Source organism: Polyodon spathula, chromosome 14, assembly GCF_017654505.1.
Source record: "Polyodon spathula isolate WHYD16114869_AA chromosome 14, ASM1765450v1, whole genome shotgun sequence".
Lineage (NCBI taxonomy): Eukaryota > Metazoa > Chordata > Actinopteri > Acipenseriformes > Polyodontidae > Polyodon > Polyodon spathula.
Window position 1 is genome coordinate 12,827,830 of NC_054547.1, and position 26,066 is coordinate 12,853,895.

At 38.2% G+C, this 26,066-nt stretch overlaps 1 long non-coding RNA gene across 1 annotated transcript in view; it reads left to right on the top strand.

Annotated features, from left to right (window-relative positions):
- LOC121327241 overlaps positions 1–6,243 on the top strand; it is a 35,790-nt gene extending 29,547 nt beyond the window's left edge. Inside the window, exons 4-5 of the long non-coding RNA XR_005951535.1 lie at positions 2,031–2,106; positions 4,370–6,243. This is a non-coding gene — a long non-coding RNA (uncharacterized LOC121327241). The remainder of the gene's footprint in view (positions 1–2,030; positions 2,107–4,369) is intronic.
- The last annotated feature ends 19,823 nt before the right edge of the window (positions 6,244–26,066 follow it).

Here is a 26,066-nt window from a genome sequence, read left to right on the forward strand (position 1 = left end):
AAATACAGAGAAATGTATAATACATGATATACAGAAAAAAAGTATAATACATTAAATACAGTGGAAAGGACATAGTACATGATAGTAGCAGAATACATGAAATAGTACACTAAATACAGTGGAAAGTGCATCCTTTTCAAACCTTAAATATACACTACAGCTATGGCGAGAAATGTTGCATCACCTAGAATTTTATGAACATAATTGATATATTTTACATCATGTAATCAAAGAAACTACAAAATTATATCACACTGGAAGCCATAATAGTAATACAGTATTTCATGTTAGATTTCACAATGTCACATTTTCCATTCTTGTCATTTTATTGTTAAGTATATGGAAAACTACAAAGCAGTGTATAATTCAGTATGTTAATGTAACATTATTCACCAGGTTTCATTTGACATTATGAAGCAAAATTAGTTATTTCTATAGGATGATGCAAAACTTGTGGCCATAGCTGGGCTTTAACTTCCAAGTACATAAAAGGAAATAGAATGACCAAATCAAAACTGCACCACTGGTGTATTTCATCCCTAAGTCTTTGGGTGCATGGTTAATGTTCAGCATTAATAACATCATTTATATTTCATTGCTCTTCTATTATGCACAATTATACCCTTTAATCAGTCCTCTACAACACACGGTGTAGCTGCCATGTAATACTGCTGACAGAATTCATTTAACATCGTTCTCTGCACTCAGACAGAGAGTTTGCTCAGAAACATCATACAGCTGCAATTAGTGTAATCTCCCGGATCAAAGGCAGAAGGATTCAGTGGGGAGTGGAAGCCCTGGGTGTAGTTAATAATGAGCTGTAAGCCACCTTAGAAATGACCCTACTTTTAATAACCTATTTATTTCCATTTCAGCCCTGTAGTGTAAAGTGCTTCTGCGTTATACCACCAGAGTAGTCAAGCCGTGGTTTCCAGTGTATTCAGACATACAAAATATAGCTTTTATGCTATTGGAACATATTATGAATGTGTTGTAAATTGGTCAGTAAAACCCAGACAGTGAAACACCTATAATCCAAACTGACTGGAACCAGGGTCTGTTTGTTAAAAAAAAATGTGTTCACATAATCACATAAACTACTGCTGTAAAATTGTGAATATAAATATTACATATATAACATATATTAGTACCAACTGTTTAAGTCTATTCAGTGAAGGTTCTCATTGACAAAAAGGAAAAAGAGCATTGCACAGGACGGGATACCAGGGGGTTGTTCGAATAACACAAATTCAAAGGTTTGACTGTAATATAGTGCAGACTGCTTTCCAAAGTATTTTTAAAAATGCTTGAATAATTCTTTTCAGTCAAAAAAACTTTTTTTTTTCATTTCTGAAAAATACCATTACCTCTTTGTCAGGGATTCAGTGACCCTTAGGGATTTGATTACACTTAAATCCTAACAACATTAGATAGATAAGGATTCCTCAGTAAAGCATGGTCAATAAGCATGATTACTCTTGACAGTTTCACTAGAATGTGTTGATATATTGTTAGAATGAATTACACTTGCAATAAATATAAGACTTGCAATATTCTGTAAAAAGGAACCTTAGACACGCTGTTTAATATTGTGAGTCCTCTTAAAAGCTTTCTTGTTCTACATATTGCATTTTGCAGTAAAGACCTTGACAAACTGTGTATAAATTTAACAACTCTCCCCAGTCCAAGTTTTTTACTGATGTGATTTTTCAGCTTGAAATACCCTAACAATATGTATTTATTGCTACTAATCTGTAGCTTTTGAGTAACCTCTCCACTGACAGCAGTATGTGAGAGCTAGAATGTATAGTCTGACTGTCAGAAATCCCCTAGTTGGTAGTTTTAATTACTGTTTCTTAGTTAAATGGTAGTAAAATTACTTTTAATGTAGCCATAATTAAATGTTAGACATTGCATGCTAAAATTATCTTAAGCAGACAAAGGCGAAAAAATAGACTGATAAAACAGTATCTCAAAACGTACTATAATAACAAATACAATATGTTGTCAACCCTTGTGCTGTTTTGCAGGTTTTGTGAAAGTAAGAAGAACCTGAACACCCCTTCATCTATTTAGAATGGATTAAGATACCAATTACGTTGTGAGGTAAAGTATTTTGTTAGATAGTTTATGACTATTAGGTCGTAAACATATTGTATTGACATAATTAAAAGTACACTTTAACATTTAATGAAAAGCAGTGGAACCTGTGGGTGAATGTGAATACAAGAGCTTCTACCTGTATGATATCAGAAACTAGTTAATTATTTATTTTAAAATTTAAACCAGTAAATGGTGCTGTTTGTCAGGAGCTTGACTTAATCGACACCTTTAGAAGTAATAGTTTCTGACGGATATGTTTAAACTGTCTGGGTTGCAATACTTCACGCTTGACATCTCTCATGACAGAACTCAACATCGTGGTTACAATCAAGTTTGGCGTCTAAAATAAGCCTTATGGTTATTTTATATATATATATATATATATATATATATATATATATATATATATATATATATATATGCTTGTGTGTTAAATCTTCAAGAATACAGTCCATGTTATTTCATCTGTTGAGCCGTGTAAAAATGTAAGACCAGAACCTAAAAACATGTCCATTTCATATACTTCAATTTAGACTCGTATTTTGAATTTGAATGTTATTTTACTGATACCAATTATAAAAGGGAGTTCTGGCATGTTTGTGGGATGCATTCCGGCAAAAAACAAGTGGCGCTTTTTCTTTGAGGGAGCACACCTGTGTTGTCTATTTCGGTCAGATGTCTAGGAGAGGGAGAGGAAGAGGAAGAGCACAGAAATTGTATTGACATGCTCTGTTTCACACACTTGCACTCTAGAAGGACTGGCAAAGGCAGTCACTTAAATTAAGGACAGGTCATCAGACAGGAGACCCGATCTGGTCTCAAGATAGATGACTTCAGCAGCCCAAATCCCTGTGGCTTTTCCCAGGGACACAATAAACTACTTCCTAATCCACCTCTGTCACTTCTTGTTAGGTTTAAGGTTTATGGAAATCAGTACTCCATGTAAGCTGTGGCATTATTGCTGTTAGTTATGGAAAGTGCTCTATATTATTTATAACCCGCTAACTAAGTGGAAATGACAGGTTTGAAGGTTTTTGTTTTTTTTTTTTGAACTCAAATTCAAGTTTGTTATAAATCTTTAAATTTTTCATCGGTTTCCATGATAGGCAAAATGTCACATAGTTGCTGTAGTATATCATGTTGCAGTAAACAGAAACAGAACACACAAATGAGATAAAAATGGAAACAACACAAAACACATTCCATTATTACAGTATGTATGTATCACCGTGAGAAAAAAATCCAATAATAAAATGGAAGTTCTTTATCAAATGGCTTGAGCAACAATGCTGCACATAATGTTTTTAAAATATCTTGGTTTAAACGTACTTAAAAGTTAAATTGAAATAAAGAATGTCTAATGCGTCTTTATTTTTTAATCATTGCATCCTGTTTATTTGTTAGAAGGAAATAATATGACAAAGTGCCTTTCAGGAAGATAATCATACCCTGCAAATATCATATGTTAAGGCCATGCAAAACAACTGTATACTGCAGTGACTCAGTGTGTTATAGAAATGATGTGGCATGTGCTTTGGCTTCTTTAGTAGTAGCGCTCTCAACTTGACTTTTTCACAAGGATACAACTAGCATTTATAAAAAGGTTGTGGGTCAACAGTTTCAAGTTGACTGATATCGCTGGCCAAAAAAACAAACCATAAAAATGCATTTGTTTAACAATGTTGTGGAGCTATTGCTGTGTGGTCTTATTTGTGGGGAGAAAGCCGGGTTTCCAACATTCATAAACATGCCAAGGACAATAAAACAGCATAACATTTGAAATCTACCACAGCAATATTGATGGCCGTAACTTTTTATAGTGTAAATAGTTTTAATCTGTCTAAGTTGGCCCTCTAAATTTTACGACTAATGAAAAGGCTTCTTAGTGCATTGGTAATACATTTTTTTACACCTGACACCAAAACTGTCAGCGCAGACTTATTTAAAACAAGCCATTGCATCGTATCTGAGAAATTCACATTTGTACCCAAACCACACACAAGGAGCATTTAACCCTTTATAGATGAAAAAAAGGATCACTCATTTATTTACTAAAATATGCAGATACAGAACACAATACATGACGATTATAACATATCTGTTTTGGTAGAAGTGCCTATTCACTACCAATGTAAAAAGGACAGTTACTTTTTGAAACGGTAATGGAAACTTAATTTCTAAATATAAAAGTATTACTCATGATGGGGGCTGGTCTGTATAAATGTATTTGTTTTGTTCACTGATCACCTTTCTTTCTACGTTACAGATGACCAAGACGACCTGTTTCTGCAGGGTTTCCTGTATTAAATCCAGGTTGCATTCTTAATAATTATTAGTTTGTATTAACCTATAAATAAATGACATATCTGATCCCCTGCACCTCCGAGTACCAATTAGGATCTATTCCCCTCGCCTTGGCAAACCTTGCTGGCTGATGTTTGAATAACTTCAGAAGCTTGGCATAACAATCCAGCTGTATGAAGAGCACTAGCTGTGTTACACCCATCATTCAGGGCTACCTCCCAATGAGTATTACCTGCAGGCTCGACTCAGATCACAACATGTTTGACATAATAGGCTGGAGGGGGTCACCACAGTGCAAAAAAATGAAGGAAATATACATACATTTCATTTTCAGCGTGGAAAGATGAACAAATTTGAATAAGATGTTTCTCATACAAGGATGTGCTTGTTTGTCCTCCCAGCTTAAGACTAATTCATGAATTATGCCAGTTGTGCTTCTTAACTCTTTCAGATCCTTTTAACAGGTGTCAAATGTATTTATTTGTATGTGATGTTTGCTTCAGTGAACATTCAACGCTGTCGGTGAGTTTAAGATAAATGGGAAAAAACCATCGACCGTTGATTGTACCCTGCAGCCAGCCTTCATCAACTGCACAGTGAATGCACAAACAGTGACTTTCAGCTCTTGAGCCTATGAGGGTGGACAGTTAGTGTGTTTTTTTGTCCGGAACAAGATGCAGCAAAGGTCACAATCAACATTCATTGCTGTCGGTGGGTTTAACTGTGGAAAAGCTCGCTGAACAATGAATGCAACTGTGGCCCAGATTTTAGCAGCTAACATCATCATGAATGTAACCAGTGGATGCGTTGATTTTTAATTACCTCTCATCTGCATCTCTAAAGAGAAGATACACAGCTTGTTAGTAATTCACTTGTGTGCCATTGTCTGCTGTTCTTTTTCATTTTGTTACTAATTAGGATTTTGTTTGTCTTGAGGCAAAAATAAGCTTGAATTTAAGAAATCACTTCTACTATTCAGCCCTGTTCATGTACATTTCCAGAGATGATATATGCAAGATATATGTTTGTCATTTATTAATTTATTGCTAAATTAGTATACATAATATTGCTTAGAAGATTAGCTTTTAATATGCAGCTATCTGTAATATCTAGCAAAGTATATTCTCCCCTTTTTTGTTACAAAAAAGAGACTAGATGCCACTACATTTTCTTCTGTGTTGTTCCCTGTTCTTGTTTCTGTATTAAAATATAGTACTTATTGAGAAAAGATTTTGTGCAAAATATATGTGTCAAGAATGCCTTCCCATTCAGGTCACTATTTTCAAGATGTGCTGATATATATCTATATAATCTCCTTATTAATAAAAAGCTACCAGAACAAGAATTAAGTGATGCATGCATTTTGACATAAATATTAATAAGTACTGTAGCACTTTACTTTTTGCCTAGAGTTGTATTTGTTTCAGTGAATGTATTATGGAAGAATGTTTTGCTAAATGAATCAGGATATCAACCAGTGTGGTTTATCTTTTTTTTTTTTTCTTTTGGCTTTTTATCTCTTGAAACCTGTGATGGTAAAGAATACGATATTTTTTAATATGCTGTATATATTTGTGCTCAAAAGAGTCAACTTCCCAACGTTTTACTGTGTTTAATATACCTTTGTCAAGGGAAAGTATGTTTGAAAACAAATAGTGGAGGCACTTACAGGCTTCTGATGCCATGGCAACTACACTCATTTCTATTTAACTCTATTAATGTGTTTGTGATGACATTTACGACATAGTTAATGATGGAAAGATCTATTCCTTTCTATTTAAACCTTCAGGCATCATGGTATTGAGTCTATCATTTACTCTTCTGTATTGTACATTATCTCATTTTATTTATTTTAAAACTACCAAGGTCATTCATGTTATGTTCATTTTTTGTAAAGTGTTGAAATATTGGTTAATTTACTTTTGTATTTCTTATGTTTGATAGGTGATTCTGTAGTCTCTTATGTAATGCTGCACCTACCAGCCTCTCCTAAATGATATGCATTGCATGTTTAAAAAAAAAAAAAAAAAAAAAAAAAAAAAAAAACATTTTGAAGCATTTACGGGTGTAGGCTGCTGAATTGAGTGCATTGCATTGTATCAGCTGTTGGGTAAGAAGCTATGTGCTTCTTGATAATATGCCTTTTGTGTCCTTGTGAAGCTATTTGCTTAAGCAGTTTGGAACTGGTGCCTTTGTTAAATCAAGGGTCATTGCATTTTTCAAATCATTTAAATATTTGGTGAAATTCTCTGTAAACGATGAGCACTGTCAGCATAGGCTGTTCGAGAACTCTGTGAGAGAATACGGCAATACCCAGTAAAACAACTATAGAGACAAGCACAAAGGTCAGCAGCTAGTTCTGTAGGGTGTATTTGCATTCAATGTTCCAGTGTGTACCATTATCTTTAATTGTCATTATGCCTTGTTAAATGACTTGATACCCTTCAGTCCTGTTTAATAAAGCTTTCAAGACAGGCATCTGAATGTCAGAACAAAAAAATACTCTAATTAACCGGACCAAACACAACTGTCCTATTTATATTTTTCAAAGAGGCACATCCACAAAGAACGAGTTAAAGGAGCTTTATTCAGCATCATTAAATGTGAGACAAATTAATTCACTGTAAATAAATTAAAGGGAAGCCTATTCGTGAGTTGCAATGCCAGGGAAAGGTATTGAGGACAAGTAATCTGCTATGCAGAAATCAGCAGTGGCTTGGATTTCTCAGTGACGTTAAATCAAAATTAAGGGAGGAACTAAACCTACAGTAATAGCGACACATCTCAGGAGTGCTTTATTGAGGAGTATCAATAGAAAAAGAAAATAACTGCAGTTCAGTTATGGAAAACAGCTAAATCCTTTGATTCCACTTGCACCATTCAGGCATGGTTGAGCATAGCGTGCTAGCAGGTGTCTGAATTGAATCAAACATGTTTACGACACACTGCTCACCAAAAATGAGGTCAAATAACAGATTCCATATTCTGCAGTATGATGTCACTAAGTTGTTTGTATAACTGCTCCAAAAAATAAATCACTTAAAAAAAAAAAAAAAAAAAAACTTCTTATGTACACCATTTTGTATTGAGCATTCCAGTTTAATTTAGCTTTAGATCTTTGCTTACTAAAAAGTGGTGTGTATATATATATATATATATATATATATATATATATATATATATATATATATATATATATATATATATAAAGTACCATACCATTGCAACATAAAAAATGGATTCAACAAAACCTTTTGTACCTTCAGTGGGTTTTTAGTGTTGTACAGTTTTAACAGCAATGCAAAACTAACCCTTAATAAAAAAATTAAAAATCCCTTGCAGTTTTATATCTGAATTATATATTGCCATTTGTATCCATCTTTAAAACATGTATTAGATGGACAGCTATGTTGTATTCACTTGTGAAGGGATATGTTACTGCTGTATAGATTTTTCCCAATATTGATAAATCCACCATGGAGTCCTGTCATGGTTTGCATCAATCTCTTCTGTACCAGGATTCAGACAAGGTAAGTGGTACCACTGGAAAAAGAGGTATGGTAACACTGAAGCTGAGGGGAGAGCTTCAACAGACCATCGGACCTTCATAAAGCAAAGCATTGTTCATAACTAATGTCCTACAGAAACTTGTGGCAATTGGTGAACACACAGTTGCCATACAACTATGATCAAAATTTTTGCATCACCCTATATAATAAACTAAATTTGCTTCATAAAGTTGAATAAAACCTGCTGCATATGTTACATTAACATTGAATTACATACCACTTTGTAGTTTTCTATATACTTAATAAAAAACTACTAAAAATTGAAAAATGTGACATTTAAAAAGGAAATATTGTACTACCATAATGGCTTCTGGTAGGCTTGTGGTATCATTTTGTAGTTTCTTTGATTGCGTGATGTTAAATGAAATACCTATTGTTTTTTTTTAATTGTTACTATTATTATGTCTCTATCCTAAAATTTTAGGCGATGCAATAACTATACCATTTTGAGAAACCATTTGAGATATTATGCACATTTATTAATGACAAAAAATGCTAAAGGATACAAAAATTTAATTTTGCACAATAGTTAATACACCTTTAAGTTTTTGGCAGTTACGGCAAAGCTGACGCACATTCTTTTAAAAACATGCATGTTTCACCTATCAGCTTACCCGAGAATTCTTTTGACCCTGCTTTAAACCCACTATAGGAATTCACCTACATTGCATTACCATGTAAGTCACCCCTGCTTTACTTGCATTACCACTTACAGGTGGAATGTAATCTCCAACTCGCGCTGAAATATCAGAAGAAATATATGTCTCAAATTTCGGAGATACACATACAGTATTTGCCTTTTATGCATCTGCCATTGTGGAATGTAGTTTGATGGATATGTCTTTTCAAGTGGATAGTGGCAAACCTTTCCCTCAGCTTTTATTTTTCAACATAGTGTATATTTAAATAGATTGTTTTCATTTTTGGGAACACAAACATTTGTGAGGTACTGTTTGGTTGCTTTGTTCAAGGTACAGCTTCCAATACAAGGATTAAAACTGAGCAGGGCTCAGTAGACATCAGAGGAAGGGAAACCTCCACATCTGTTAGGTCAAGCGAACCAAAGCTGGCCAGCTCTACAGAATTGTGTTTTTATTAACAATGTAGTTAAACCTGCTATGGGCTTAGGTAAGGAAGTAAGAAAAAAACAGCCCACTTTAAGATGCATTTGCAAAGGTTTTCATAATTTAAAAGACAGTTTGCCCTTCATGTAAACCCAAATAACTCCATATTTTATAGGAGTCAGTTATTCAACTAAACAACGTTTAAGCTTAAGTAAAATTAGCAATTGTTTTTATCTGGGAAATAAGGGAAACATTTACAAACGCCGCTACTCGGTAACCTTGCTTGAATAAACAAATTATTTGAATAGTTATCAGTGAGTTTTAGTGGAAAATATCCTTTATTAAAGATCCAATAGAGTAAAATAAACAAAGCATAATAAACTTGGTAACGCTATTAAAACATAAGCTATAGTTGCTATTGAGGTGTCATTTTCTGGTAATGCAAATTATCATCAACCCAAAGTCGGTTGGAATCTGGTGAATTCTTTGTAGTTATAATCAGTCTTGCCATGTGGGTTGTCTGATACAAATATGTAATGTTTCTAAACGTTAAAAGTAAAAAAGCAATTTATATTATATATATATATATATATATATATATATATATATATATATATATATATATATATATATATATATATAGTATTTAATTTGTAAAAAGAAAGATCTGCTGCAAAGTAGCCAGACTAGTACAGTGGGTTGGGGCCTTGTCTTATTCCAGGTCATCCTTCCCATTTTCATTTTTTACTATAATGTTTATCTTGTTAAAATGTTCAGCGCATAACTTAAAGTTTCACTCTGAAATCCCAACAAACAATACACTGAAACACCAGGAAGCAGGGAAGTGGATAAATCATAGAAAAATTAGACTGGTGGACAATAGCATAGCACCACTTAGTGGAAATCATGTATTACAGATGAAGTATTAATCTCTCAGAAAACAATAATTCTTAAACCCTGATATTTTGTTTAATAAGGCACCAATTCTGCAGACAATTTGGCAGGGGACCCTGAACGTGAGAAGGTCAGGGTAGACTAAACAGAGTTGCTTACGACTTTGGGTTGTACGACTTTGGGTTGTACGACTTTGGGTTGTATGACCTAGAGCCCATAATGGGGTCTAGATTAATGCCATGCAATACCATTCATAAGTTGTGAGGCAGTGATATTAGGATGTGCTGTGGTTTGGATCATTAAAGCATTACACTTTTAGACCCTAGTGGTTTACAAGAATCCCTGGGTCTCTATGGACATTTCGTTTAATTGGTGAGGAACACAGAATCTTTCAGTTTCTTAACTCCTATCCACTATTTTTCAAGAGTTCCTTACAAACCGGGCAGTATGAGTTTCAAAATGTACACGCATTGGATTCATGTGCTTTTTTCTTCTGGTAGCAAAAACATATTTTAAACATATTTTAAGTACACAGTATTGTTTTTGTTTTTTTTTTTTTCCTTATTTGAAGGCACAGGAGAGAGCCATTTAAATTACCTTAGCCCTTCGGTGTTCAACAAAAGCCAGAAGTTTTCCATCCTTATCAGCTGTTTCAACTTTCAAACTATACCACCAGCACATTCTTCAGTAAACCTGCTCAGAGCTACATAAACAAATAGCAGGTGTGAGAAGCATTACAATTCTGGCATTAGCATTCTTTCTGTCAAAATTATGCCAGGGGTTGCCTTTTTTTTTTTTTTTTTTTTTTTTTTTTTTAAAGTGCAGAGCTTTTAAAAAGAAAGGGGAACCTAATACTGGTGTTTCCAGGACTGCAATGTTTACATTTTCAGAATTATATTTCCAAACATTCTGTTGCATTACCACAAGCAGACATGCCTGTGATATAAACACATTTTAGATAGGCAAACTGCATTTCAATAAAGTCTCTTAACGTTGAAACCAGTCATTAAAATCACACTGAACACATACAGATTTAAAGACGGTTTTAAATACTCTCAATACATGGTCAAATCCTTGCCACTACTCTTGTTTATACCACTAGTACATTTCATAAATCCAGAGACAGACCTCTAGATACTGATCTTCAAAAGCTGTCTGGGTTCAGGTAAGGCTGCTTTCAGGGAGTCTTGTGGCATGTTGTAACCCTTCTTATCGACATCTAACAACCAAAGTATATAAGAAACACAGTAACTCAAGTTCATTAGCATTCCACTGGTTATGACAATAAGTGCTGCATATTTTTGTCGACATTGTATGCAGTGTATTTAGCCGTGGTTATGCCCCTTGCAGGTGTGCAGGAAATGGTTATTTGTAAAGTTTGCCTGGCTTCTCTACTTCATATGCAGAAGACACGTTCTGGGTGGCAATATCTGATAAAGCAGAGACAGGTGTTCCGAAGGGAATGTAGCAGCTCATTGTGCTTTGAGTGTGCGTCTCACCGGAGGTAACCCTGCTTGCAAAGCACCATCAAAGAGAAAGGAGTGTTCTGTTGTGTTTGCTTGCTGTGAAAAACAGGTCAGGCAGAATACTCCCGTCTCTCCAGCCGCAGGGCATACAAACTTAAAGAGAGCCAAAATACACAACTCTAAAAGCATTTGCTCCAAAGATAAAAACTTTAGAATGTCTTATCCACAGTAGAAATGTAGCTTTAGTGATTTAGTCTAACCCTACGGGTAGCTAACCTGTTTTATCATAAATATTGTAGATTTTATATATATATATATATATATATATATATATATATATATATATATATATATATATATATATATATATATAAGTGCCTTGCAAAAGTATTCAGACCCCTGACCAATTCTCTCATATTACTGAATTACAAATGGTACATTGAAACTTCGTTCTATTCGATATTTTTTTTTTTAAACACTTAAACTCAAAATCAATTATTGTAAGGTGACATTGGTTTTATGTTGGGAAATATTTTTAAGAAAAATAAAAAACTGAAATATCTTGCTTGCATAAGTATTCAACCCCCACACATTAATATTTGGTAGAGCCACCCTTCGCTGTAATAACTGTTTTAAGTCTTTTGGGGTAAGTATGTACCAGCTTTGCACGCAGTGTCGGAGTGATTTTGGCCCATTCTTCTTGGCAGATTTGCTCCAGGTTGTTCAGGTTGGTTGAACTTGATGCTTGTGGACTGCAATTTTCAAATACTGCCACAGATTTTCAATGGGATTGAGATCAGGACTTTAACTGGGCCACTATAGGACATTCATCTTTTTGTTCTTGAGCCACTCCAGTGTTGCTTTGGCCTTGTGCTTGGGATCATTGTCCTGCTGAAAGGTGAATTTCCTCCCAAGCTTCAGTTTTTTAGCAGACTGAAGCAGATTCTTTTGCAGTATTTTCCTGTATTTTGCTCCATCCATTCTTCCTTCAATTGTAACAAGATGCCCAGTCCCTGCTGATGAGAAGCATCCCCACAGCATGATACTGCCACCACCATACTTCACTGTAGAGATGGTGTGTCTTGAGGCATGGGCAGTGTTAGGTTTGCGCCACACATAGCGCTTTGAGTTTTGGCCAAAAAGCTCTATCTTGGTCTCATCTGACCACAAAACCTTTTCCCACATCGCAGCTGGGTCACTCTCATGGTTTCTGGCAAACTCCAGACATGCTTTCAGATGGTACTATTTGAGTAACGGCTTCTTTCTTGCCACCCTGCCATACAGGCCAGTGTTATGTAGAGCTCTTGATATGGTTGACTGGTGCACCATTACTCCACTCCCAGCCACTGAACTCTGTAGCTCCTTCAAAGTGATTGTTGACCTCTCTGTGGCTTCTCTCACAAGTCTCCTTGTTTGAGTGCTGAGTTTTGAGGGACGGCCTTTTCTTGGCAGTGCCTGGGTGGTGTGATGCAGCTTCTACTTCCTGATTATTGATCCAACTGTGCTCACTGGGATATCCAAACACTTGGATATTATTTTGTACCCTTTCCGTAATCTATGCATTTGTATTACTTTATCTCTAACTTCTGTAGAATGCTCTTTGGTCTTCATTTTCCTTCAGATTCACAGCCTTACCAATGATCCTTCAACAGTGGGGTTTTTATCCAGAAAATGTGACAGCAACTTTAATGGTTCACAGGTGGAGGCCAATGGTAAGGTAATTGTGTCCTTGTTAGGGCAATTTCTTTCATCGGTGCAAACTGGGAGCTTCCACAGCACAGGGGTTGAATACTTATGCAAGCAAGATATTTCAGTTTTTTATTTTTCTTAACAATATTTCCCAACATAAAACCAATGTCACCTTACAATAATTGATTCTGAGTTTCAGTGTTTAAAAATAAAATATCAAACAGAACGAAATTTCAATGTACCGTTTGTAATTCAGTAATATGAGAGAATTGGTCAGGGGTCTGAATACTTTTGCAAGGCACTGTATATATATATATATATATATATATATATATATATATATATATATATATATATATATATATATATATATATATATTTTGTGCAATACAAAGAAAATGGCTTTAGTTTGTTGTATTGTTGCTTTTTCATCCAGCAACAATACACCCTTCATTTTTTAAGTGCAGTGTCGACTTCAGGAATTAACCCTGGGCTCTATAAGGCAGTACTGTCCAAACCAGGCCTCCAAACAAGTAGGGAATGGCCTAGTGTTACAAAGTTTACAATATTTGTCTTAATTTATTAACACCAGATGTTACAAGCTGCAGAAATTCTTAGTCAAAACTTTTAAAAGAAACCAAACCTTAGTCCCAGCACTTTTAACTATAACTTTTAACAACAAGCTGTTACATGAATTCAACAGATTAATGCTGTTTTGATCACACTTTTTATTTATGTATTTATTTTTGTAAATGTTCTCAAATTCCACAATGTGTACTGTTTTTGTCAGTAAAAATGTTTATTTTATTAATTAATTTATTTGATTATTTATTTATTTATTTTTAAGATTTGCAGTTCATATTAATGTCCACTAAGTGGCAGCCTTGGTTAAAGACATTCCAACAAATGTTACCCCATAGAAATCTATCATGCTGTATCTTACTTTTGAGAATTAGACACCACACAGGTTCACATCCTTCTACAAAATGTTAATACCATTCCAGGCGCCAGTTGTACTAACAAGTTCAAAAAACAGGATCCGATCACTGGAGCCCGATCATGCAAAGGTGTTTTACCGATCCGATCCTGGAGCTGCATGTGCCGTAACTAGGGAAGCTAACTGCTGTATTTATCTTGCATATTTAAATTGTGGGAAAACCTCAGAAATACTGTATTTTAAGAGCAATTATTCTAACCCCCATTAACTTTGCATTATGCCACACTCGCTGTAGCATTGAGATACAGAGAGCATTATAACATGATAATTGGAAGGGCTCAAACTTCCGCTGGTAAAAGCAGAGTCTGGGGTGAGATTGTTGTAGCTCGTCTTCATATGCACAGTCACTGATAGATATTCAACACCATTCTCGCTAGAGAGCCAAACCTTAAAGGTGCAAAGCTAATATTAATATATAAGGGATCATATGTCACATGTCTGGGATTTATTTGTGTATTAGCGGCAACTGAATTAAATAATTCCAGTATATATTTTTGATGACCAAAAATAAAATAAAAAAATAAAACACAGCTTTAGAAAATATGTACTCAATTATTTATTTAGAATTGGTTATGTATTTTGACATGTAGATATTTGGCTCGTTTAGCAATGTGTGTTTAAATTGTACCAAACTGATGCTTTTTTCCCTTTTTTTAAAAAATGAAAATTAATTACAATTACAATTACAATAGGCCTAATCTGCAACAGGCATGAGGCAAACATAAAGGAGTAAACCTCATTTTGCTGATAACAACACACACTCTTGTGTTACAGTCTACAAATAATTCCTTCATTTTAAAACATTAGATCAATCTCTGATCCGACTCTTATCCTGCTCTGAAGCAAGTTCGAAATTTAGATTTTGAGCAAAATCTGAGCCCTGGGGCCGGTTGTACTAACAAGATTAAAAAACAGAAGCAACTACTACTTAGTCTGGGACTGGGCACTGAGAGCTTAAAGCGGGTCACATCCCCAGCGAAGGACGGACAGCGCCTCACATGGTGAGGTAAAAAAGCGCATGAGCTGCAAAAGAACAGTGTGGCCGGGGGTCCCCTCTGACCTAGTGCGAGGTCAAGGTATCGTAGCAACCTAGGTCGAGGGAGTGAATTTGCACTTACCCCCCCATCTCCCCACAGAGACCCTCACCGTGAGATAAACAATAAAGTCGCACCAGTGCATAACATAAAGGAAACAGCTGGAAAAGATGGGAAAGGAAGCGACATACGAGACACACTGGAGACGTTAAAATAGTTAGTGTGGTATGGTTATGTGATTACCTGCTGCTCAGTGGGGAGGAAAAAAACCCTTCCTAGAAGGGGTAAACCTCTGGTGGTCAGGTAGCCCCCACTCCAAGCATGCTAGCTAGGCTATTGCTATGTTGGTAGGGGATGAACAGATGTGTGAATCGACTGCTGCAAAGGACCAGTGCCCCATGCTCCTCGACAGGATGGAAATCGATGTTGGCTCTGGCTACGGAAGTAGCTGCTTGACCATCCTATGTGTTGGTTAATACAGGATCGATCAGTGGTTTGCTACTGTCATGTCTGCTTGGAATGGAAAAGGTGAACTCATATTCAGAGATTTGGGTTTCACAGCTCCAGTCATTCTCCTAATAGTGGAACACCTTAAATCATAATCAAGACAGATTTCCAGCCTTGTACCACGTCTCTCACCATGTATTAAAGTCTGTAGTATTTGAAAGAATGAGTGGACATACAACTAGATTGCTGAAGTCAAGCGGAAATGGCTGCCACAATCCGAGTATTGGAAGGAAGCTGGAGCGTTGGAAGCTCTGGAGGAGGACAGCTATAGATTAAGTGGTAACCTAAAGCAACTTTTGCCTGCTGCAACAATAAGCACGTTCTGAAGAGGGAGCCGAGATCAGCTGTAGTGAGGAGCAATTAAGAGTAGAGGGCAAGATCTGCTGAGCAGTGCAGTGTTCTGAGGAAGTAAACGATGGAGTGCTGTCAGTAGTGCGCAGTGGCCAGTTGTAGAATGCAGAGATCAGCTGAAAATGAATATTGGACTTTGAGTTTTAATGCGGTTTAGATGGAGACAAAAATAGGGCTGGTTTCAGGCAGAGATGAAGAATGCGAAGATCTGAGGCCGCTGCATAACCTGAGAATGAAGAATGCATTGCTCTGAGGCTGCTGTGAAACCTATTGATTTGATTAGGAGCAGTATATGAGTGTATTGACCATTGCAGGGTAGGAGGGTGCCATAACTGAAACATTGATAATAGTAGGACATGGTTTCTGTATCCGACATATGTCTCACATCAAATGAAATATTAACTTCTGAAGTAAAATTGATCCTGATTTGAAAATACATGACTTACGCAGTGAAAGAGGACCCGCTAAAATGTATATAACTTGTGGTGTTATACTGCCTTCTAGAGGTTATGAGGTTAGCCCTTGTCACTGGAATGTTTATTACAAATGCTCTGATGCTGTATCGTGATTGTATTTTTGGACTGAGAGAGGTAGAATGGGCTGTGAATGCACCGCCTGTGAACTCTGCGTAAATGCAGTTAAAAGATGACTAAATCAGAGGAAGACTGATCAACAAAATGGCTATCTGCTGCTGAGATGGCAGCGGCTTTAGCGGAGAATGTTTTTTAGTCGTCATAGAACATATTACCCCTGTATCTAACAGAGCTTGATAATGTAGACTAAATATTGATCCAGCTCTGGGTGGATGATGCGAATTGCATAATTGAAATGGTCTAGTCAGGAGAGCAGGTCCTGTTTTTTTTTTTTAAGGATCCGAGGTAGCCAAGTGTAAGTTATTGCGAATGTGCGATGACACATTATGCAAATATCATTTTTAGTCAGTACCAGTGAAACTGGAAGTGTACAGGATGGGAAAATCCAGTATGAATAGCAGCATGAAACCTGTTTACAAAATAAACTTAACAAAGCAACAACTTAACCATATCTTTTAATACTTGCAAGCAGTCTTAAATTAGAACTGTACTTGAAAATGATCTTTCAGAAAATAAATTAATGCTCTGAAAAATAGCTTTGAGAATCTAGCCTTTAATGTTGCAAAAGTATTGAAAATATAAGCCGTATGTGGTTGCTGGACTTGATTTCTCACTACAAATGTATGCTATGGACCATTGAGGGAGCTGATAACAGGTTGTAAGTAGGAATGTCAGCTGTGGGGACCAGAAATGTTGAATGTTCTGCTGCGCTCCTGGTTGCTGTGCTGGGAGGAGACGAGTGACCATTACTGGAGAGGAGGGTGGTGCTGCTGCCTGTCCTGTAGCTCTGGGAGCGAGTTTGCGGAAATGCGCTTGAGAAACAGGAAGCATTGTGTAGCGGATAGAAAAGGTACAATAAATATTGAACAACATACTATCGCTTCCAGCTGGGAATTTGAATTTGTTGTCGTGCAAAGTTTTTAAAAGTTAGAAGAGAGGCCACTCCTTGTAAAATAGCTACTCCGGAGGCTGAGTCTGCTGGAGGGGACATTTTAATCTCCTTAATTCGGGGGCAGCAGATCTGGTTGCGGGGAGGAGTCTGCATTAGAAGTAGACGGTACTGAGTTTCCATTGGAGAAATGGATGAGATGTTGCTGAGGAGAATCCAACAGGGAGGTTTCCTGATCGCAGTTGGAGTTGGTTCATGCTGAAAATTAAGATTAAAATTATGCGCTGAGAACGGATCGCAGCGTATGAAAGAAAGTGAAATGCTAGACAGAGAAGAAGTGTGAGATTGGGGTTTAAGTAGGAGGTTAATGATGACAGACATTTATTAATTAATTAGCCCAGCGAACCCCACCCCCCCCCCACCCCCCCCCCCCCCCCCCCGTTAAAGGGGGATTCCAAGGTAAAATCGTAAAATTTTTTTCCAAAGTCAATAAGTTATAAAACTACTGACGTGCCTGGTACAATTTAAAAAAACGATTGATCACGCTTTGATCAGATCCTGATGCCGAAACTGAGCTCAGGATCAGCGCTGATCCTTTTAGTGCAACTCAATACGTCATAGGAGCCAGATCGGAGCCAGGACCTAGGATCGGATCCTTTTAGTACAAACAACCCCGGCTCATAACTGCAACTTAAGACAACGACAAGGCACAGAAGTTGAATTGTCCGTAGCATGGTTGATTAGTCTGTTATATTAATCCCTACTGATGAAGTCTGGCCTCCCAACTGGTGGGTGCGCCGTGGTCACTAACTCTGCGACCTCACCAAGATGGACCTTGTCTATGGTCAGCTTGGTGGCCATCTTGGTGGAGTTGAACTACACCTGTGCTGAAAGAGACAGAGAGAGAGAGAGAGAGAGAGAGAGAGAGAGAGAGAGACTTTGACTTTTAAGATCCTTTATTTAAATATTCAAAATAAAATCCATTAAAATTCAAATAAAGGTAAAACACAACAAAAGTTAAGATTCCTACTGCCTCAGCAAAATTTAAAAAATCCTAAAATACATTGTGTTCTCCTTAAAAACAGATTTTAAACAAAATAAAAGGATCAATAAAAAATCAATATTAAACAGTGTTTTTTTCTTTGTTGAAAACAGATAAAAAGCCAAAATAAAACACTGTAAAACAAAAATTAAATAAAATTAGAACAAAAACTGGAGCTCCCCCTCCTCACTCACAGCACACAAGGCGTCTCCCACACATCACCTCTCTTGAAAGTCCTCCAGGTTACTGACCAGTTTAAAATACTCAAACTCTACTCTGATCTGGCTGACCAGGAGCACCCTGAACTGAACCACTAAACTGGTCAGTCCAGAACCAGAGAGTTGATTTTTCCTTGTCTTTAAAATAGCCAATTTTGCCTGTCCAATTAAAAAATTAATAAGAACACACCTGTTTTTCATTTTAAAACTGTATAGAACCCCAAAAATAAAAAGCTCCTTACTAAAAACGACCCCTAAATTATTCAGGATTCCCTGCAGTAAATTAAAAAGTGGCCGCAGCCTCTCACACTCACTGTAGGCATGAAAGAGAGTTTCCTCTGCTGAGCAAAAAGCGCACTGCTCACTGATGCTGGGGTCCACTCTATGGAGAAACCTGCCTGTGGACACAATGCAGTGTAGAATCTTCCACTGCAGGTCCCCCACTCTCTTGGCGAGAGGCGGCTTGTACAGCACCCTCCACACCGGCCTGTGCCCCTCCTCTACAGCCAAGTAAGCTCGCCACTTAGAGTCTACCAGACCCCTTAGCCTACTATACTCTGTGGCTTTAACACACAATTTGTATATATGTTTTCCATTCATTGTGTGAAAGATAATTTCCTCCACATTCTGCAATTTAAGCAAAGTCCCTCCATTCTCTCCACCCCCCTCACCTTCCTCACCTACTGCTGGTGACACGATCATCCCTGGAAATAAGGAAAGCTGTCTCTGCTCTGTGCCTCTGGACAACTCCTCCCTCAGGACTGCCTTGAGCCGCGGGGAGAGGCAGCCCCTCAACTCACCCATCAGTCTTTCTGCAAGCCTCTCTGAGTGCCAGCCTAGCTGTGCAGTTAGCTGGGAGGCAGTTAGCCAGCAGGAGAGCTCAAGGTTTAACAGGTGGACCATCCTGGTTACACCTGCTTTTAAAAAACTGGCACAGAGCGTCATCGACTGGAGGAACTTAACTGGAAAGAGTGGATTAAAAAATAGGGGCTCCTCAAACAGGTCCTGCCCTGTCAAGGACTCCACATCCCTTTCCACCCTCACCAGCTGCCAGGAACATTTATGAACTATTTTCCTTTAGGAGAAAGGTTTTGACTGCTTTTAAAATACTTTGATAAAAAGGAGGAAGTCCTGCTTTACTAAAACTGGTGTTCTCAATTAAAAACAGGTGTTTTCCTAACCCCAGCCCCCCAACTCTATTGAGAAGGAAACAGGCCAGCCTCTTCCAATGAGCCTCCTCCTCAGTGTACAGGAGTCTCTGAACCGCCTGCAGTCTGAAGGCTGCCACCCTGCTGGCAATGCTGACTAGCCCCTGCCCCCCCTCATCACTAGGGAGGTAGAGGACTGCCGGCCTCAAACTGTGTCTCCCGCTCCAAAAGAACTCCAGCAACACTCTCTGGATCTCCTTCACCAGGCCCTGGGGTGGGTCCAGGCATACCAGCTTGTGCCACAAGCTAGAGGCCACCAGATTATTAATAACAAGCACCCGGCCCTTGAAGGACAGTTGAGCCAGCAGTCCCTTCCACCTCTGCAGCCGCCCCCTCACCCTGTCCAACAAACCCTCCCAGTTCTTTTTCATGTAGTTTTCTGTTCCGAGGTGCACCCCCAACACTTTAATACCTGTTCTGTTCCATTTCAGCCCCTCAGGCAGGAAAGGAGGGGTGCCCTCATCCCAGCTGCCTGACAGGAAGGTGTCACATTTTGCCCAGTTTACTCTGGCAGAAGATGCTCTCTGGAACTCATTTAGAGTCTGCTGCAGTGCTTGGACATCTGCATCCCCACTCACAAACACAGTCACATCGTCTGCGTAGGCAGACACCTTCACTGTGGCAGAGGAGGGTGTGGAGGGCGAGGAGGGCACTGTCCATCCAGCTAGCCTGACCCTCAGCAGGTGCAGCAGGGGCTCTATAACCAGTGAATACAGCATACCAGACAGGGCACAGCCCTGCCTTATACCCCTGCACACTGGGAAGGGCTGACTCAGCCCATTGTTGATCTTTAAAATACTAAAAATGTTGGAATATAAAAGCCGAATATAAGAAATAAAACCAGGACCGAACCCGAAGGCTTCCAGTGTATGAAAGAGGTAGGTGTGGTCGACTCTGTCGAAAGCCTTCTCTTGATCCAGGGAGACCATTCCTACATTAAAATCACAAATATCACTTACAGTTAAAAAATCTCTAATAAAAAATAAGTTATCAAAAATAGAGCGACCCGGTATACAATATGTTTGATCCATATGTATTACAGTTCCAATAACACTTTTTAATCTATTAGCGATTGTTTTGGATAAAATCTTTAAATCAGAACATAAAATTGACACAGGTCTCCAATTTTTAAGCTGGCAAAGGTCTCCCTTCTTGGGCAGCAGTGTAACCACTGCCCTACGGCAGCTAAGAGGCAGTTCCTTGTGGCTGAGGCTCTCTCTCAGAACCTGGAGCAAATCCTCCCCCATTATATCTCAGAAATTATTATAAAATTCTGCTGGCAGTCCATCGATCCCGGGAACCTTTCCGCTGGAGAGCTGCTTGACAGCGGCGGTCATCTCCTGGTGGGTCAGCGGTGCGTCCAGCTGAATCTGCTCCTTCTCACTGAGGCTGGGTAACCCCTGGAGCAGCCGCTCAGTGTCCTCTATGTTGCACAGTTCTTTATTATAAAGTTCCTTGTAAAAACGCACCGCCTCTCTGCTGATTTCCTCCCGGGTGTGCAGTTCTTTCCCACCAGGAGTCCTGATACAGCACAGCTGTCTACTGTCCGCTCTCTTCCTTTCCAGGTCGCAGAAGAAACTAGTGGGTGCATCCATGTCTCTCAACTCCATGAATCTGGAACGCACAATCACACCCTTCACTCTTTCCATCAGCAAGCTCCCCAGCGCGATTTTCTGCTCTTTTAGGTTCTCCAGGGTCTGTTCTTTAAATTCTGAATTTAAACTTTCCTCTAGGAGGAGGATTTTGGACTCCAGTTCTCTCATGGCTGTGTTCAGTGACCTGGTTGCATTTATAGTATATTGTTGACAAAAACATTTAATTTGTATTTTGCCAATGTCCCACCACTGTCTTAAATCTTTATATTGTGCTTTTTCTTTTTTCAAAATTATCCAAAAAAGTTTGAATTGTTGCTTAAATTTTATATCTTGTAATAATTTTACATTGAAATGCCAGTAAGATGCTCTGTGGGGTTCTGATTGAAATATTACTGTAATTAATAGACAGTGGTGGTCAGAGAGACTACTGGGGATGATTCTTTCTTTGATAAATTTATTTAAATCGTTTTTAGAAGTATAAAACCGGTCTAGTCTTGCTCTATATACACAGTCTGTGTGATACTGAGACGAGGTGTATTGTCTTGAACTGGGGTGCAGGCATCTCCATATGTCAACCAGGTCACTGGACTCTAACAATGCAGCCAACTCTCTGGATGACTGAGGGTGTGGTTCATCATTATTTCTATCAATATTAAAATTATCAATACAATTAAAATCTCCTCCTAGTACCACCACATCATTATTATTAATATGTCTGTTTTTGTTTTATTTATTATATCAACATATAAATATCAGCCAACAAAGACGGAGAAAGCATAATAATTAATGGAAATACCCTTATAAAAGTTTACCACAGTAAATCTGTAGCTTTCCCCTATGGTTTGCCATGCTTTTTTTTTTTAATATGCTTAATACAAGTCAATGAATTTTATTTCTTTTAGTAGTTCTATATTCCGTGTATAAAGTTATGGATGATTTTACAGTAACACTTTGTGCTTTACAACACATCCCTATTCTTTACTATGCTTTCACTGTGCTGTATTACACATTGCTGGACTTTTATTATGGTAAGGGTAATACTGATGATGTTAAGTTACACTGATGGAAGGTTGCTTTGGCTCAATTGGTGAGTCTAATGGTACCACAGTAACAAAAATGTGTGTTTCGAATGTTGCAAAGTAAATTTAAGCAGACTATACATAGCATTTGAAAGTCTTTTTTTTTTTTGTTAATTTGATGTTTTTATCTGTTCATTCAAATGTAAACTTTTGTTTGGGGGGGGGGGGGGGGGGGGGGGGGGGGGGGGGGGGGGGGGTGGAGTACATGCATCTAGTTCCATGTGCACTAAGTTAGTTCTTCTATAGATAAAAAATGAGAAGTCTGTAGCTGGAGATGCTTTTAGCAATATGTCACAGGAAGTAAAAACAATGACTCACACAAACCACAGAGGCCAACATGTCTTTCTTATAATTTGTTAAAAATGCTAAATGCTAAAAATTATTGCATAGTCTGACAAGAGCAGACTATGCAATAATGTCACTAACAATTTGAATTTTACTGAACGTGGGAGCTGGACGCTGTGCTGCATTTGAAATGATTCAAATCTGCCATTTGATAATTAAATATTATTACTATTGAAAAATTGTTTTGTTTTGATCACAAATAAAATATGCTTCTTCATCCATGAATTCTAGCAAAAGACACTTGTGCTTTTTAATCTTTGTAGAACACAAGTAACTGACAAATCTGAGAGGTGGGAGCTAAGGTAAATTAAACAAGCCGTGTTGCATTCTACCCATATGATCTGCTGCGATGGGAAGTGAAAAAATCTGTTCAGTTACGAAGATGTAACGAGATATATGGCATGCACTGTTGGTTTGAACTGATTCTAAGATCCTAATGAATGTTTTTTAAGTAACATGCAAGCATATAGTTTAAGGATTATACTGTACAACAGGATTAATAGATAGCATGCTAAAAGTAATGGAAACAGCTCCAAGCATGTACTTAAAATGTTTTCTTGTAATGATAGTTTATGAACACCTGTTAAAACCACTAAACAGACACTGATCAGCAGCTTTGAGTCATTTACACAAACCCTGGTATTTTACCACTTCACTTTATGAAACGAAAGAGTCATTTCTTCTGAGGAAGTGCAGACAGCTTTTTAATTTATGAAGGTTAACAAAATAAGCACCTGCGCATTCTCGGAGCTATCCATTGCATTTGTTCTAGCACATCATAAGAATACCTCATCCATTGTGATAAATGTGTTAATAGATTATATTTATCAATTAACAAAATGCAAAGTGAGTGAACAGAATATTTGGTGTGACCACCCTTTGCCTTCAAAACAGCATTAATTCTTCTAGGTACACTTGCACAAAGTCAGGGATTTTGTAGGCATATAGTCAGGTGTATGATTAAACAATTATACCAAACAGGTGGTAATGATCATCAATTCAATATATAGGCTGAAACACAATCATTAACTGAAACAGAAATAGCTGTGTAGGAGGAATAAAACTGGGTGAAGAACAGCCAAACTCAGCTAACAAGGTGAGGTTGCTGAAGACAGTTTACTGTCAAAAGTCATACACCATGGCAAGACTGAGCACAGCAACAAGACACAAGATAGTTATACTGCATCAGCAAGTGACGTGAGTTGTGAGGATCTTTTACATATGGTGGCAGCATGTGTGGGCGCCCCCATGACCCTATAAAATGGAGAGCCTATGGGAGTTGATCGCTGCTCAAAAAGAGCAAAACAGAAGATTAAAGGACTGGCCACAGCTTTTCTCCTGGTTCCCTTCTCCCCTCTTCCCGAACACCCAGACATCGCTGGGCTGCTGCCAGATGTCGCTAGTGCTCCCCCTGTTCGCTGCTTCGCTCCCCCTGGGTGATCAGACATTGCTGCGTCGGTCCCCAGTGGAAAACCTCTGTCCACTGCTGCATCCTCCTGTTCCCTGGTAGTTGCTTTGGTTGGCCCTGTCATACCGATGGGGTCCCTTGTCGCCGGTTCATGGGCCCTTCCCAGATGTGCCGGAAGGTTTGACCCACCCTCAAGTCCGCCTGTGGAAGAGGGCGGAAATAGACATTTCGGGACTTGAGTGTGGGTGGTTGTGTTTTTGGGGGAGGGGGTGGCCTTGGTATGGCCGGTCAGTGTTGCACACTTGGGGGGGAGGATATGTAAGATAGCAAGGAGGGGGTTAAAATTCCTCCCTGTTAAAACCTTGTGAGAATGCACTGTTGGGTGAGTGGGCTAAGGGTTTTGTAATTGTGTTAATTGTTTTATTGTGCAGGGTATTTAAGAGAGGCAGCCAGTTTGCTCAGGGCTGCTGAGTGAAGAGCCCGACTGCGTGTGTGTCCAGTCGTATCACAGAGAGTGCTGAGTGAAGCCCGTGTGAGTTTGTGTTTTGGTGTTTGTGTCAGGTAAATGGCTTGGCCGTCCTGAGTGCTTAGTTAGGTTCTCGTTAATGTTTAGTCAGAGCTCCAAGAGAGAGCTAGGGGTTTGTTTCTGTTTTGTTTGTTTTCTTGGTGTTCATTTGTGTTTATTAAAAATATCGCGGAAGTGCTGGAAAAATCAATTTCTGAGTCTTGGGTCTGCTTTTAAAGGGGCAACGAACGACGTGAGTTGTGAGGATCTTTTACAATATATATACGTCGACACAAATGCTTTTATGTTGTCTGCAGTGGACATTTTGTTCAAAACCTGCGTTGAGCATATGGTGCTTTAGATGGCGGTTCTGGTACTCCCTTGCTCCAGGTTCCATATGAATCCAGTTGTTCCTCCCTGGCTTCCATTAATAAGGCTTCATGTTGATGGTTGGTTTCTTGTTGTACTTGGGTGAGTTCTTGCTGCGCTGCAGTAGCTGTTACCAGCACACAAACCAACTCATTGTTGGTTGCCATGATTCCAGGTTGTGTTACCATTTCACTGTGCTGTAAAGATAAGGTACTGTAGCTTGAATCACTTCAGTTTGGTATTCCACTTCTCCCACCATATGTGAACTATTTATGTTCAGTTGTTTGATGTGGTAGCTAACCGGCAGCATGAGAGAGCACACAGGAACCAGAAATTGCAGTTGCAATAAAGCAGTTTTATTATTTACAGCAGTGTATTGAACACCAAAATAAATAAAACAAAACCTGCCACTCTGGGCACTAACTAAACTTCTTGAGCTCCCTAACTCAGCCCTATTTGCGCTAACCTCAAAGCAGGTAAAATGTTTTACTTAAATGGCAACAGAAATATAATTGCAGTAAAACACTACAGTCCAGCATTTTTACTGCACTTGGCAAAGTCCAGTTTGGGTTTTCCAGTGGATTTTGGCTAGCTGAAGGCTGTATCCAAGAGTAGAAGATCACCCGATTTCCACAAGTATAGTTGTAATTATCTTATTGGTATCCTTTTGAGACTGGCGGTGTAATTGTTGTACTGTTCTTTTGCAGGTTAAAAGGTAAGTAAGCCCCGGTCTGTAGTCTCTTCTCCTGAGAGACACGCTGTTACTGCAGGTCCCATTATGAGCAACAGGTGAGTATTAGGTTCAAATTACATTCACCCAGTCCTTGGTGTTAATTC